Below are 15,347 nucleotides of genomic sequence, written 5' to 3'. Positions count from 1 at the left end.
TTTTTATTGAATTGATGTTCAATTGTTTTAAATATTAATATTATAAATAATTATAATTTTTTAAATAAATGTTTTAATAATTATATTAATAATTATATAAATATAAATATATTAATAATTATAAAGCTCGAACACTCAGAAAAAATTCCTTCAATCCGACTGGATTCGAACCGACGTCTTCTACCATACCATGACAGACGCTATACCAACTATGCCACGGAACGAACCAGCGGACCTCACGAATTTCTCTATGTGTTTGTTGTCGTGTCTTTGTATTCGGTCTTTTCAACGCTGTTGTTTCATATTTTACAATCACGACACAATTCATGAACATTTCATATTTTCGCACATGGGAGTGGGAATTATTTCTCACGCTGAACAGTTTCGGAAGACAATAGAAGAACGACGTCATTGTTTATTTGTTTATCGCGGAGAATTCATCTTCCGACTGGATTCCCGGGTGTAATCTTGGGATTACGCGTTAGTCAACGCGAATTATTTGTCCAATATTTTTTGTGCCTGTACCATTGCAATTTCAATTTGTAAAACCAACAAGGTAATGTAAAACCCCATCAACTACTCGACTGAGAAGCCGACTGTTTGAATCCCTTTATTACCAGACCGCGGGAGGGTATGTTTTTTAAGTGTATGTATGTCCATTTCTTTTTCACGCTGTACAACTTAAACGGCTTGATGGATTTTGACAATATGAGGTAGCGTTACATTCGTCTTGATTGTGGGTGTGTCATAGGCATATATATATTTTTTTTCTCTTTCCAGCTAAGTATTTCTGCGGTGGGGATTTTGTTTTTTTAAAATTATTTTTAGATTTGTTTTCTAAGTTACATATACTTGTAAATATTCAATAGCAATACATTTCATTTGACAACTCGGTAGCTCAACGGTTTTGCATATCGACACTGGATGCGGAAATCCCGGGTTCGATTCCCGGAAGGGAATAAGGGAACTATAAGAAAGTTTGGGATAATAAACTTTTTTTAATTTGTTATAATTATAAATACAAGGATAACACTTACAAAAAATTCCTTCAATCCTACTGGATACGAACCAACGTCTTCTAGTAAACCGTGCCAGACGCTATGCCAACTAAGCCACGGAATGAACCAGCAGTCCTTACGGATTTTTCTATGTGCTTGTTGCAGTTCTTTGTTTTGGTTTTTAACGACTTTTTTTCCTAAGTGTTCGATCTTTGTATTAATTATTTTCATCATAGTCGATACATTACACGTTCTCCACTGCCAATTTTCCAAGAATGATGATAACTTTCTTCGACATTCATTATGAAATTTTTCTTCAACGTTACCCAGTTAATAATAACAACAACACCTGGGGGTCGATTCAGAACCTTACGATAACTCAGTTCTCGATCCATTCGATTTGATATCATTCAATTTCTTTACATTTTTATTCACAACATCCGAATCGAACGTGAAACTGTCATATTCGAAACCGAGCTCAAATGAAGTCACACCCGTACGATTACGCCAACTTCTCGAACGGCAAAGGCTGCAAACGTTATTCAGAACACAATCATCGAATGAAAGTTACCGATATTGTTTACAAAGCAAGAATGTAACATGGAAATGTCTTATTATTTTAAATAAAGTTTGGATTTTGTTCAATTTTATTATTGTATTACAATGCAAGACTAATGCATTCCTATATTTTAGGACTTTAAAGTCTTAAAAATGTATATAAACGGATTTTCATTTTTCCTATATTCTATTTCACTGACTAACTCTGTAAACGCTGTGGATAACGTCATTGTATCCGAATCCGGATCGAATGTTCAACTCGGAATGTTCTGAATCGCTCGGAAAGCGCCTTTCAATTCGAGAACGATACCCAGTCGAACGATTCGGTTAAAATATCTAAAAGCTCTGAATCGGGGCCCAGGTCTGAAACTATAGGTTGGTTTTACAATTTATGTACTTTACATAATTATCTTATATTAAGATGCTATTTCATGTATAAAAAATATTTAGCTATTAAATTTTTCCATCATTTAAGTTGTTGCAGCGGATGGATGCGATCAGCTGAAGACCGGACCAAATGGAGCGTATTTTTTTTTATGAAATCAAGTGACGGGACGAACAAGTCGTGCTCCTGGTGGTAAGCGACACACCTATCCATGACAGTTGCAGTGCTACAGCTTCTGTGGAGAACTGCCATTGCGCTCGTCACCCTGAGACAGAAGTTGACATTTCTCATGGGCCCGTAATTTCACCAGCACCATTAACCTTTCAAAACCGGAATGCAGTAATGCTCACATTCCTATTTGGCGGCAGAAATAGGTAAGGTGGAAGTACTTCCTGGACGAATTCTTTCACAAGGAGCTGTACAGCAGTGGACTGCGATAGGCTGATGATAATGATGACATCACTTTTGCGCTGATAGCTTCAAATGTGGTTTTGGTTACAATTAGTTAACCGATAAAATTAAATTTAAACAATTTAGATCTTACCTTATAAACCTTTAGATCTTAATTGCCATAAAATGACTGGAAAGCACAGACAATAGCAAAAAAATATATAAATAGGTATTAGGGCGGTGTAACCCGTACGATCTATTGTACACAGTTTTCATTGAAATTGTCCGGTAAGGTATTCACGACAGAAAGGGACGATCATTTACCCGGTCGATTTCGGGCGTTTGTCGTTTATCACAGTCCTTCTGCCAACACCATGCCAACACCACTAAAACACAACGGTCTGAGGAAATATATTAATACGGGTTCAGTTAGAAGTGAACACTATTATTTCGAGTTCTAACATTTCCTAGCTCTTTGCTCTTTAACAACATCAAATATGAATAATAGGAGGGATAAAGTCAAAGGTCACTTTATAGTGGAGTATACCTACAGTGGCCGCTGGCAGAAGCCATTGACAATCAAGGGACCACTTGAAAGTTTATTTAGTCATGATCCGTGGCCCTGATCCCGTAGAGAATGAGGTCTACATCGTGATAAATGACTTGGGAATAGAATAGTCCTCCGTTTCACTTGTACAATTGTACAATTCGAATTATCGAGTTTCAAATTTAGAATTGAAACGGTCAACGTTGTTTGAGACTGCTTCCGTGGTCGAACGGCTACTATGCTGCTCTACCACGCAAAGTTCCCAGGTTCGATACTGACTCGAGTTCAACATATCAGAAGGCGCGCCTCCCGCAATGATTTCTAAAATTCATGATAATGTAGTCGTACATTTAAATCTATGTAGCATTATGTCACAATCAAGTCGAGTATAAATCTGGCACGGTATTTGGATGTACTCGTTTAGGTCGCGTTGCTCTCAGACGGGTAACAAGATTGTCGTCAACATCACACCACAAAACTTATTTATACAAGAATTTGAAACGTAATTTCGTGACAATTTGTAAGCATTCAGTTACAATAGAATGTGAACCTTGTGATGTCTTATAATTAAATACAATCATCATGTTCGGCTGACACTTTGGGCCGTCTTATCATTATTATTAAGTTGCAAATATGTGAAGATACAAGGCAGAAATAAGTCTTATGGATGGAGAAATACATATATTGATCCATACTTTGGACAACATAAGAACCGGTTAGTCTGGTTATACAATACCGGTAAAGACGTCTTAAAAACATTTTATAATGTACAAATTAGTAATTCGTACGACAATGCAATATTTATCGAAGAATTTCGTTTGTGACAGCAGCACAAAAAGAAATTACCACAATGTGATCATTCGTGCTTTAAATAATCTTCATCATTATGGGCTAAATATCTAGTATCGTTGATGAAAACAGGCCTCTTCAATTCGCATTACAAAGTTTGGTTCTGTGCTTCCTCATTCAGCCAAACAACAGTCACAAACATTCGTTCCTTTGTAAGCCCATAACTTAGCGAACAATATCTTGGTTGTAATTAGGAAGTAACGTAGTAAGTCTGCAGAACGACTTTTGTGTAGCTGGCTGAGCCATTAACCGCTATTACTGTAACGACCCACTATGACGGCGGCGCGATTATGCACTGCAGGGGTTAAAGCCTATGGCGATATTCAATTTAGTCAGCCATTATTTTCAAGCGTTGGCTGGCGATGGCGATAGTGCGCCTCGTTTAAAGTAGCAGTGCCAAATTTTAAGCAAGACATTAATTTAAAGAGCTTAAGAAAATTCGGCTATTAAACATCCTGGTGTCTCAAATGATAAGGTTTTGCTGAGTTTATTCGGTTTTGAACTGTAGTATATTTGTATTAAATTTCTGCTATGTCATAGAAAACGTCAAATGAATATGTATATTCATTAGAAAGGCAGAGCAACTTCCTACGTTTAGATTGCTGTTTGTGATCGTAATTATCATGTCAATTCCTACCTCTCCCATTTAAAATTCAAATTCTAAAGGTGGGAATTACAGAAATCTTCCTTTTATATAACCTTGTAGCGCTTACTTTACATAAGCTTTTCGATTACCGTAATTTACTAATGAATCCGATCTAAGTCGTAAAGGTGCCGTTACTATAATAACCCTCGGAGTTTAAGTTTGGTAACCTTTAAGTAGCCAAATGGTACTTCTTAACGGAATAACTGCCCGTCAAAAACAGACAGAGAAATTAAAATGCTTATGATGCGTAAAGTACACAACACGAAAATATAAACAATCAAAGTTAGGTCCTTTTATATGTGTACAGGACGAAGCAGAAACGTCCAACATATTTAAGCGGGTTTATAAAGTCAAATCAATTCAAACAAACTCATACAATAATTTCATATACGCGAGAAAACAAATATTATTTCGTCATAAAAAACTTTAATTAAGTAGTACCCCCCGTACTGCCACTACGCCCTGTCGCCCTGAGGCATAAGTTACAAGTCCCACGTGCCTGTAATTTCTCCAGTCACGTTCATTCGTGCTACATAGGACTATAAGTTTCTCATAAAGTATCTTTGTTACACCTATGGACATGTCACCGTAGTTCATTGTACGTTTTTACTAGTGTGATGTGTGTATTGTTGTCTCATCTAATGTGTAAATGTTCAAGTTATTATAATATTTAGTAAAACTTGACTAATTAAATTATCTGCGGTACTCTACTCCTTTTTTGCCTTACCTCGCTCATTTAATACTGTTGCCACAGCAATCACAATAACAAAAATGTCATTTGAGAAAAGTTACGGAAACAATTTGACCTGTTTCAAATATTAATCTGGCGTATTTTTATGCTGATCATACCAACCCTTTTTGTGTCATTTTTTGACATGTCCACATATATCAATCGTATTTTACTGTTTTTTTGCCATACTGTCTTCTAACGTGGATCAATGAACGGTCTCTTTTTTTAACTGACTTGAAAAAGGAGGAGGTTCTCAATTCGACGGTATTTGTTTAGTGTATGTTGCGCAATTACTTCGACATTTGTGAATCGATTTCGATGATTCTTCTTTTTGTTAGAAAGAGGATACTTCAGTAGAAGTTCAATTTAAATTTGAAGAAAATATTCCACCTCTAAGTGTGGCAAACTGAGGGACGAATCCGGTTCAATAAAACTTGGCAAATAGATGTAATTCCACGAACTTCTCAGGGCGGTATTTTTAACCGACTTCAAAAAAGGAGGAGGTTCTCAATTCGACTGTATGTTCTTTGTTTTGTATGTATGTTACGCGATAACTCCGGTATTTGTGAACCGATTTTCATGATTCTGTTTTGTTGGAAAGGGGGCACTTCCACAGTGGTTTCATTTCATTTTAAAGAAAATCATCCACCTTTAAAGGTGGCTGTTCACGCATGAAGATTCATTTTTATAAATAGCGCCTAACTTTAATTTAGAAGCAATTATTTTAATGGTTGTTTTTGCTATTTCTCCAATTAAAAGCGTTTTTCTCTCAATATATTTGAGTAGTGAGAACCGATTATTATTATTTTATTTGTTTTGTATGCATTTGATTTTGACGATTCTTTTTTTGTTGGAAAGAGGTTGTTACCTCAATATTAGTCCAATTTAATATTTCAAATCAATGTTCCACCTCTAAGGGTGGCAAATTAGGGGATGAATCCGGTATCGCGTACTTTCCGGTAACCGATTTCAATAAAACTTGGCAAATAGATGTAATTTCACGAAATTTTGAGGTCGGTTTTTTTAGTACTCTGTACTGAGATTATTAGTGCTCTATATTGAGATTGTATGCCATCGATTCGATGAAAGTGTAACACAGATTGTTTGATTAATATCAACAACTATAACTATATATTTTGGTCTATTGATGAGTCTGAACATTAACATGGAAACTGTTTTCGCAATTTTAAGCGATTTTTAGAGTACTACTAGGTACCCCCGGTAGTTGTTTCAAGTTTGAAGAAAACATTGAACCTCTAAGAGTGGCAAATTAGGGGATGAATCCGATTTATTGCATTTCACCCACTTGCCGTCAACCGATTTCAATGTCTGACTGATGATTTGGCAAATAGATGTTGTAGATCTGCCTTACAAATGAGCGGTAGAGTTTAATGAATATGACGACTTTAAGTGTAATTTGCTGAAATAAAAATGATTTCAGTTTGAGTTTGATGTAATTCCAGAAACTTTTGTGTTCGGTTTTTTACAAAAAAGTTATTATTATTTACACTCGACTCCACAAGTATTTCTACATCTATTAAAATTTGCGACAGATTTGCTATTTTAATAAAAAAAGGATACTTTACCGTTGACTTATCTAACCAACAATAGCAATTGATAATTACTCACCATCGCTTGGTCTTAAATTCCACCTTAAAAAGGAGTGTGGTTTAGTTTCCTTTCCGAATGCTCTAGCGTAATATAGCCCTTGTTTTAGTGACGGTATATCCATTATTATTTGTTCGAGTCATTTAATTGAACTTAGATCAATGTTTACCTAATTTCTAACGCAAGCTTGGTTATTTACCGAACTTGAGGGGAATTAGGCAGATGTGATTTGTAAAGCGAGGAATGGATTGAAGATATGCAGATCTATTTACTTATTACATTACCAAGAAGTGTGCTTAGTTACGCGAAAGTTTACGTGCTTTACTCAATTAGTAAATATTAATATAACTATAATATGATAACGCACACACTCGTAGCCCCGTACTAGGGAAACCCTGTATCGCGGGACACACACTTAAGCAGACAACCACAAATTACACCCAAACTCATGAGGGTAATAAATATGGGCTATACAAATATTTCTCCCGACCCGGGATTTGAACCCGGGACCTCTGTGTTACAGTTCAGCATGGTAACGGTTCGTCCACAGAGGCGGCAAATAAATATATGACAGAGATTTGTTGATTACTTGATTTTATAGGATTTTATATAAAAAACCAAAAATAGCTTCCTCTTTAGCGAAAATGGCAGCAATTACAATTGCGTGTATAGGGAAATGAGCAATTATTAAATAAATACTGCGTAATAGATATTTATGCGTTCCGGTTTTGGAAAAATACGGGTACATAAGACTTGCCAACTTACGTCTCGCGGGTGACGGGCCCCAGTGGCAGTGCCCCTTAAGTCTTTACGATTTATAGCTCTGAGTAGCACTGGAACTGTTATGGACAGGCGTGTCGCTTACCAGCAGGCGCACCCCTTTTTCGTCCCGTCACTGAGTATCATAAAAAAACGAAGTAAATGCTGTCACGTGATTATTTTTACAGTTGATACTATCTCAGCTCGAATTTAATTTTTTCCCGTACTAATACTGTTCACTTTGCTTGAGTCGACCAGCAGGGACACATGCTTTATTTCAGAACTAATTTTTTTACTATCGAAATTAAAGTCATTTCAAAAATATGTATCGTACAGTATACGTGTTCTATTTAGATGTTGATATTAAAAAAAAAATTATTGGTACCTACTGAATACAACGGTTTCTTGTAAAATTTCGAGATAAGTTTATGTTTTTTTCGATCGTGAACATTTTTAGAAATCGTGTTTCCACACCGTATAGTAATATCCTCCAGAGTATATCTTAAATTTTACTACACAAAGTTATTGATTCAACACTCAATGCGGAGTTAACTAAAGCCATTTGAAGTTGTATAGACTTAGAATCGTAATCAACGTAAGTTGCGGTGTCCTTTTTCACAATAAAATGGAGAACATTCTGAATTTTCTTCTTTTTTTCCTGGCCTTCTTCTTTAATTAGGATCGTCCCTTCTGGTGACTCTTCTCCAAGCCGGTCTGTCCTGGATCGCCTGTGGTCTTAACTGTAGCTCTCGCAGATCTTTATTAACAAGTGATATTCATGTGAGGCGGGGTCTATCATGTCCCTTGGGCTAGTTACTCATATCAAGGATATTCCTTGTAATATAATCAGGCGGTCGTCGCATAACATGTCCGTACCACCTAAGTCGGCTCTCAGCAACTTTTTCGGGATAGGTCTCACTTTAAAACTGCTTATCGTCGGGTATAGTGCAATTACTCGTAACTAGCATTTGATTATAAGTCTCCTTTTCGGTAATTTAGTCGCCAAATAAAATCCGCGTAAATGTCGTGGCAATTAAATTAGCGTGATTTACGGGAATCTATTTTTATCAGTCCGTAGACAACATAAATTCATTATTGAATTAATTTATGTTGAAATAACGAAGTAATAACATTATACCCTTCTCCTGCGAAATTTGGTTTGGCGCAGATACGCTTACCAATACTACGTATGAGGATTCGCACTATCCTCGATGTTATGATGTGGATGTTTTTGACATGGTCTAGTCGTGTAACGGACATTCGGAGCACATTTTGAATACAGCTGTGTATTATTCCTTTTTTTTTATTGTTTGATCCCAAACTGTGCCTTCACCGCATGTGAATTGATATTTAATATAACCTCCTTTTCCATTATCAACACATCTATAAAATTTATTGCAATTATTCTTCTCTCCTACAAATCCTTCTTGTGTACTAATGTTATTACTTGATACATAAGGTGCTTGTGTAGTAGAAGTAGTAGATGGAGACGGTTGATCGTAACCTTCATCTGTACCTTCCTCGGGCCCTTTTTCAGTTTGTGTCGTGTGACTTATATCCACGTACTCGTCACTCATTGTTGGCTGAGCGCTTGAAGTTGGTTCTTTTTAAATATCTGATGAGACTTCACCACCGCCCATGCATGATTACAAGTGTCGATCTGACTGTCCCATACCGTACCTTCTCCACAAGAAAATTCATATCGAGTATAGCCTCCCTTACCATTATCCACACATCGATAAAAATTTTTACAGTTATTTTTGTCTCCCATGAAACCGCTGTAATGACATTCATTACCGTCAGATTGATCAGGGGGTCGTTTTGTTGATGTAATCTGCTCGGGTTTATTCAAAATTTGTGCAGTAAAAAAGTGATGCAGTAAATACGTGTGTAAGTAAAAAAATATGTGCATGTTCCATCGTCAACCTCATCATCACTTTTCATCAGGTGAGATGGAGGTCAAATGCGCACTTATTTTAGATTAAAAAAATTTTTTTTTAGGTTTGGCCTATTCTTATACGCGATATGTATGACGGTTACCATGAAATAACCATGCGTATAATAAGCCAATAGAATATCGTTGTTATTATTATTATTAGGGTGGCTTCATTCAGGGCCTATGTATCCCCTCATCACTGCGACCATTGACTGATCTATTGTGATCACCACTAATTACAGTGAGAGCCAAGGCCGACAGCATTGAAAAACTGAAGGACTTCAACTGGCTCCGACAGATTTAATGTCATCTGGTTGTTGCATGTGCCTTCCCAGTACGGAACTTCGTACGCCCATCAGGGGGTAGCGTTGGGTGAGTAGATGAACAGGAGTTTCATTCTCCGTTTGGCAGAATCTACATTCTCTATTTTCTCTCTGCCCAACATTTGACATGTGCTTGTTTAAGCTACATTGTCCTGTTAAGGCTCTAGTGAGCATTCTTATGCCATTCCTATCCAATGACAGAGCTTCTCTGCAGTGTTTGGCACTGTAGGCAGATATCAAGGCTATTGAATATCGTTGCTTGAGTTATAATAAGATATTATTATGCGACTTTTGACTTTTCATTGTAATCGTAGGTAACATTCAGCTAAGTAATTATTATTAATACGAGGAGCTTTGTTAAGGAACTATTATAATAATTTAATTTTACTCTCATATTTCTTTTTTGTCTGTTTATAGCTTAGTTTTAGATAAGAACGTATTGAAAGGGTTTTCAGGTTGTTTACAGTTTTTGTCCATGTCTTTCATATTGTTTTCTATCTTTTGATATATGGAGGAAAGTTTATTGAAAAATGGCCTGCTATTTATGGAAAAGCATTGCTATCTTTCATACGGATCTTTGGCGGGCTAGCTAGGTAGTCTATAATAATAGAGGAATTAGAACTCTTGCAATAACATTCCGGAGCATATATTAAGATTATCATTTCTTAAGTTTAAAACTTACATTAAAAGTATTTTAATTGAAAAGTCATGTTACATAATTGAAGAGTATGTGTTAGATAAAGAAGAAGAAAGAGTCTAGATTCCGCACAGTTATGACTGAAAGTGTATTCCACAGCATTTAAATTTATTTGAAAAGAGCATACCCTAGTGTTTCTTGCTTGTTCTTTTCAGGGAGGTCAGCGCAGTAGCTTAAAACACGAAGTTTTCAAGTGTAAAAATTTTACTTCTGGAATAAATGATTATTCAACTGTGTGATTTTAACTTTACTTAATTGTTTGGCAGCCGCGACACAGATTTCAGAAAAGAAATACTATTACATTTAAATTAAAGCTCTTGTTTATTTTTTGGTTTGATACTACCCAAGACTCTATTTCTCTTTATTGTTTTTAATCTACATTTACGATCGAGTTCTTATGTTTTCGCGACACACATAGGAAATGAAACAATTTTTTCGGATTTAAATCGCGTATTGCGTATATTTGTTTCTTCAAACATATCAAAGTTTCAGGCCTTTACAGGTCCCATGGTCACGGCTGACTGACCTTGATCATGACCATGACCATGGGATCTGTAAACGGTCCGAAACGTTGGTTTGTTTGAAGAAACAAATATACGCAATGCGCGGTTTAGATGCGTAAAAATTGTTTCATTTCCTATATATTTCATATATATATTTATGTGTTTATAAAACTTTTGTAAGTGTTGGTATCTTTTGTATTTATTTTTTTTATTTATTAAGGCTTTGGCAAAGCCATCAGCCTAAACATGAAGTTTAAATATGTTTCCGTAAATATGGCCGCCACAAAGAGGATAGGCAATTTGAGGCGGCGTGCTTGGATTGACTCGGGGTATTTTAGTTCGACATTCGTATAATTTCGCGTTTTAATCTTCGATTAAGGCACAATAGCACTATCCTATTCCACTTTAAACTAGATTTCACAAAATAATTGAAAGTCAAAATAAAAACGACACTTTTCCCTCCAAAAGGTCCAGAGCGAATCGTATCTTTTGTATTTATTTTCTATTTACATGCTAAGTTTATTATTTTTCTCCCTCCTTTTTACTTGTCAGTGTTGCCGCTTATGACCTTTGTTCTCATTGATTTGTTGTTGGTAGGAAGATATCTCTTTTACAGACAAGTTTTTAACCTTTGCTCACCTTTTCTATAATTAATTTTTGTATATTTTGGTACAATAAAGAATGTATATATATCTACGATGTTTTGTAAGCTGTGTTCACATATAATTAGTAGTGCAATTAATTATGATCTCCACTACATTTAATTAACTGCCTCTGTGGGCGAACGGTTACCATGCCGGACTGCCACGCAGAGGTCCCAGGTTCGATTCCCGGGTCGGGAGAAATATTTGTATGACCTACATTTGTTTCTCTCGTGAGTTTGGGTGTAATTTGTGGTTGTCTATATATGTGTCCATGGCATCCGCGACACAGGGTTTCCCTAGTGCGGGGCTATGTTGAGTGTGTGTGTTATTAAAAAAAAAATTATAGTATGGAATACAGTAATAACTGTAAGTGAGCCATTAAATTCAAAATAAACTATGTTTTTTTACATTATAAGAAACCACCAACTTGTTCTCCACTGTTGGTTAAATCATAAATAATCTCTTTTCAAACTTACCCATTGGAATACAACGGAAGCCCACGAACGAAGTTTGATTCTATTTTGAATATTGTTATAACATTTAACAATGTTCAGGAGTACAGAAAGGGTACAAACTTCAATATCTATTGGTTGTTGTTTGTTAGTTTATCGTATATATAACTTTAAAATTACATCGGCTCCTGAACTCATAAGTTTCGACTAAAATTACTCAACATTGTGCCAGTTTCTCAAAGCAATAGATTCTATTTTATAAACCTGGACTCTATGGAAAATAATGACTAATTAGGAAATGAAACAATGTTTTCGGAACAAATTAAATCGCGTATATTTGTATTTTCGGGTCGGTTTCGGGCCCTTTACTGCTTCACATGGTCACGGCTGATTTTGTGACCATAGGATCTGTAAAGAGCCCAAAACGTTAGACTATTTGAAATAAATGTTGTTCAGATACGAAATAAATGTTTCATATCGTATGTTTACCACGTAAAAACCTAAGAACTCAATAATGACTATTAACTAACGGATAATTTACGTATTTAAGTCGAATTTTTGCTAGGCATGTTTGCAACCAGTCCGTGGTATTTACTCATGATTAAGAACCACGAAATGGTTGAGCAAAAATTCGACTTAAATTGTGAGTTGTCCGTTAGTTTAGCTAATATGTCTTAGTCTCACTGTAGTTTCCTATTTAAAATAATGACTACCTTAAAATAAAATGACATCTATACATCTACCGTATCAATTTAATACAATACAATGCAATTCAAAATTTGTATTTCGGACCATGTCCATAGTGCGTTAGTTATAAAAGCTTATACGCTATGTTAGTATGGGAAATTATTATTAAATAAATCAAAAATAACAATAATAACTACGATAAATTATAAACTAAGCCCCTGGAACCCATATGCACTGAGCTCCAGTGCTTCCAAATAGCACAAGCTGGGTACTTTCAAATTAAATTCACAAAGCTGTTGGACACCACGCACACGGCGCATCTAGGAAGCAGTTCTCTTGCGTATTATCACAGCACTGAAGCTGTCAGTACGCGCCTCCTCTACCATGTCTGACGCTCTGCAAAAATGTGGTAGTCTCAACAACATTCTGAATCCATTATTACACTGCTCTCGCAGGGCGTTGACAGCCCGTTTAGTGTAAGTTGTCCACAGGCTGCACGTGTAAAAGGTCTGACAAAACGCCTTAAAAAAGGGCCTTGACAATAATAAGAATGATGTCTTTTAGAAGCGAGAGACGTCGAAGGCAGCTACTAGTATCGGATTAGTATCGTAATGTCAATGATTATCAAAGCTCACTGACCTCTCATTAAAGGCGATTCCGCGGCCCCTCCATCTTTATCTTGTCCTGACAACAATCGCATCTTTGTTCGATGCCCCGAAAACAGTAATACGAACACTGAACTGTCCAAATTGATGTTAAGAAATCCTATTTATATAGAAAAAAGTAGGTTACACTATCGTGTTTTCCACTGTCAGATAAAATGCGGCAGACAAAGCATTACTTATCTCATGATCATCACGCAAATAATCAAAATAAACAATGTTAATCTTGTCTCAAATTGTACATACATCCTTCTTATTGTCTAGGCGCTAGTGATAAATATTTTTTTAAGATATCAAGCGACCGACGCGACGGCGACGGGACGAACACGTCGTGTTCCTGTTGGTAAGCCACACGCCTATGTATGACAGTTGCAGTGAAGAGCACGTAATTCACTTAGGAAGGTTTATTTCTCCAGTCACAGTAAAGGGAAAATACCCGATACAAAAGATTCCACGCTTATTTATACATATAAATTTCAACTCGCCAAAACCGCCAAACATCATCGAGGAATAGTTTTGGCGGTATTGGCTATGACCAACAATAATATCAAAATATATGGCATATTGCGAGCAAAGCTTCTAATTACGACATACTGACAGTTCTGTTTATTAAGAAATATTAATTGGCAACACCGATATAAAAGTAAAATATCATCTGTAATTCAATTTCCACTTTTGAAGTTATATGAAGATTGAAACTATCTACAAAGTGAAACCAAAATGAGGAAAAGAAAATAAAGATTAAAAGAAAGCCGTTAAAACTCTACTTACAAAAAAATTTCTCAAGAATAACAATTTTAACTACCTATAATATTAGAAATTCTATGTAACAGTTTGCAAAAGTGGTACATTTCAATAACCATATTTGTTCGAGTGTGATACAATATTACAATGTAGTATGCAAAATACGACCTCATCATGATTGCAACCCACGGCAGAAAGAAATATGTGTTGCAATCTAACATGAGACATAAATTGACAAGTCCCTTATGTCTGTAATTTCACCAGCACCCTTACCCTTAGGTAGTAATGCTCACATTACTGCTTGGCGCCAGAAATTGGTAAGGTGGCAGTATTTTCCTGGACGTATTTTTTTTACAAGGAGCTCTAATGCTACTAAAACTATGAAATGTTTGAGATTAATCTTTAATTTAGAATTCAAGAACATTATAGCTTTAACGTCACTAAATGTTTGTTTCGTAGAGAAACAAATTATGTTTAACACTGAATGAAATAAATACAATAAAAACTCCATCTTTGTTATTATTATTGATACAAAGTTTGAATAAATACAAAAAAATCCTTCGACCTGGCTGGACTCGAACTAGCATATGTCGCCTCAATGTTCACCACATCTCTGTCAGTCTTTCGGCAGCTGTAAAGGTACCTGGCTGTGTGCAGAAACTTTCATAAGTTCACATAGGTGGCGCTATGGCAAGAAATCCGTTCTAAATCCCAATACAAAGATCCGCAACAAGCACGTAGGGAAATTCGTAACATCTGCTAGTTCGTTCCGTATCTCAGTTGGCAGAGCTGTAGCCACATTGTTTCGCGACAGTTGCTGGTTCGAGTCCTATCGGATCAAAGGAATTTTTCTGTTTGTTAGACTTTGTACCAATGATGATAACAAACTAGTGGACTATTTTCATATATAGTACATTATTGTAGAGGCCGGGAAGTAAGGGATTGCTGGACGAGTATGAGTTACAAGGACGAGCGACAGCGAGGCCTTGTATTAATACGGGTCAAGCAATTCCCGTTTCCTATGGCATGTATAGAATTTTTCTCAAACAATGTGAGGAAATAATAAAAGACTAAAGAGAGGAAGACGTGTAATAGAAAAAGTAAAAAATATTAATTGTATTGTATTAGTAATTATAACAAACTAGTGGAGTAATTTCACAAAAAATAATTGAATATCAATTCAATAAAAATTTAAAATACAGCGAGTAGCGACATCTCTCGCCAGGACT

General features: G+C 35.9%; 1 protein-coding gene across 1 annotated transcript in view; it reads left to right on the top strand.

The window, feature by feature from the left end:
• LOC113229926 (trypsin CFT-1-like) overlaps positions 1–15,347 on the top strand; it is a 76,267-nt gene that overhangs the window by 44,597 nt on the left and 16,323 nt on the right. The gene's annotated exons all lie outside the window — the stretch shown is intronic.

The sequence above is a fragment of the Hyposmocoma kahamanoa genome, unplaced genomic scaffold (genome assembly GCF_003589595.1).
Source record: "Hyposmocoma kahamanoa isolate Upper Pololo Valley unplaced genomic scaffold, ASM358959v1 63, whole genome shotgun sequence".
NCBI classification, from domain to species: domain Eukaryota; kingdom Metazoa; phylum Arthropoda; class Insecta; order Lepidoptera; family Cosmopterigidae; genus Hyposmocoma; species Hyposmocoma kahamanoa.
The sequence above is the reverse complement of the archived record's forward strand: the minus strand, read 5'-3'. Positions and strand labels throughout refer to the sequence as shown.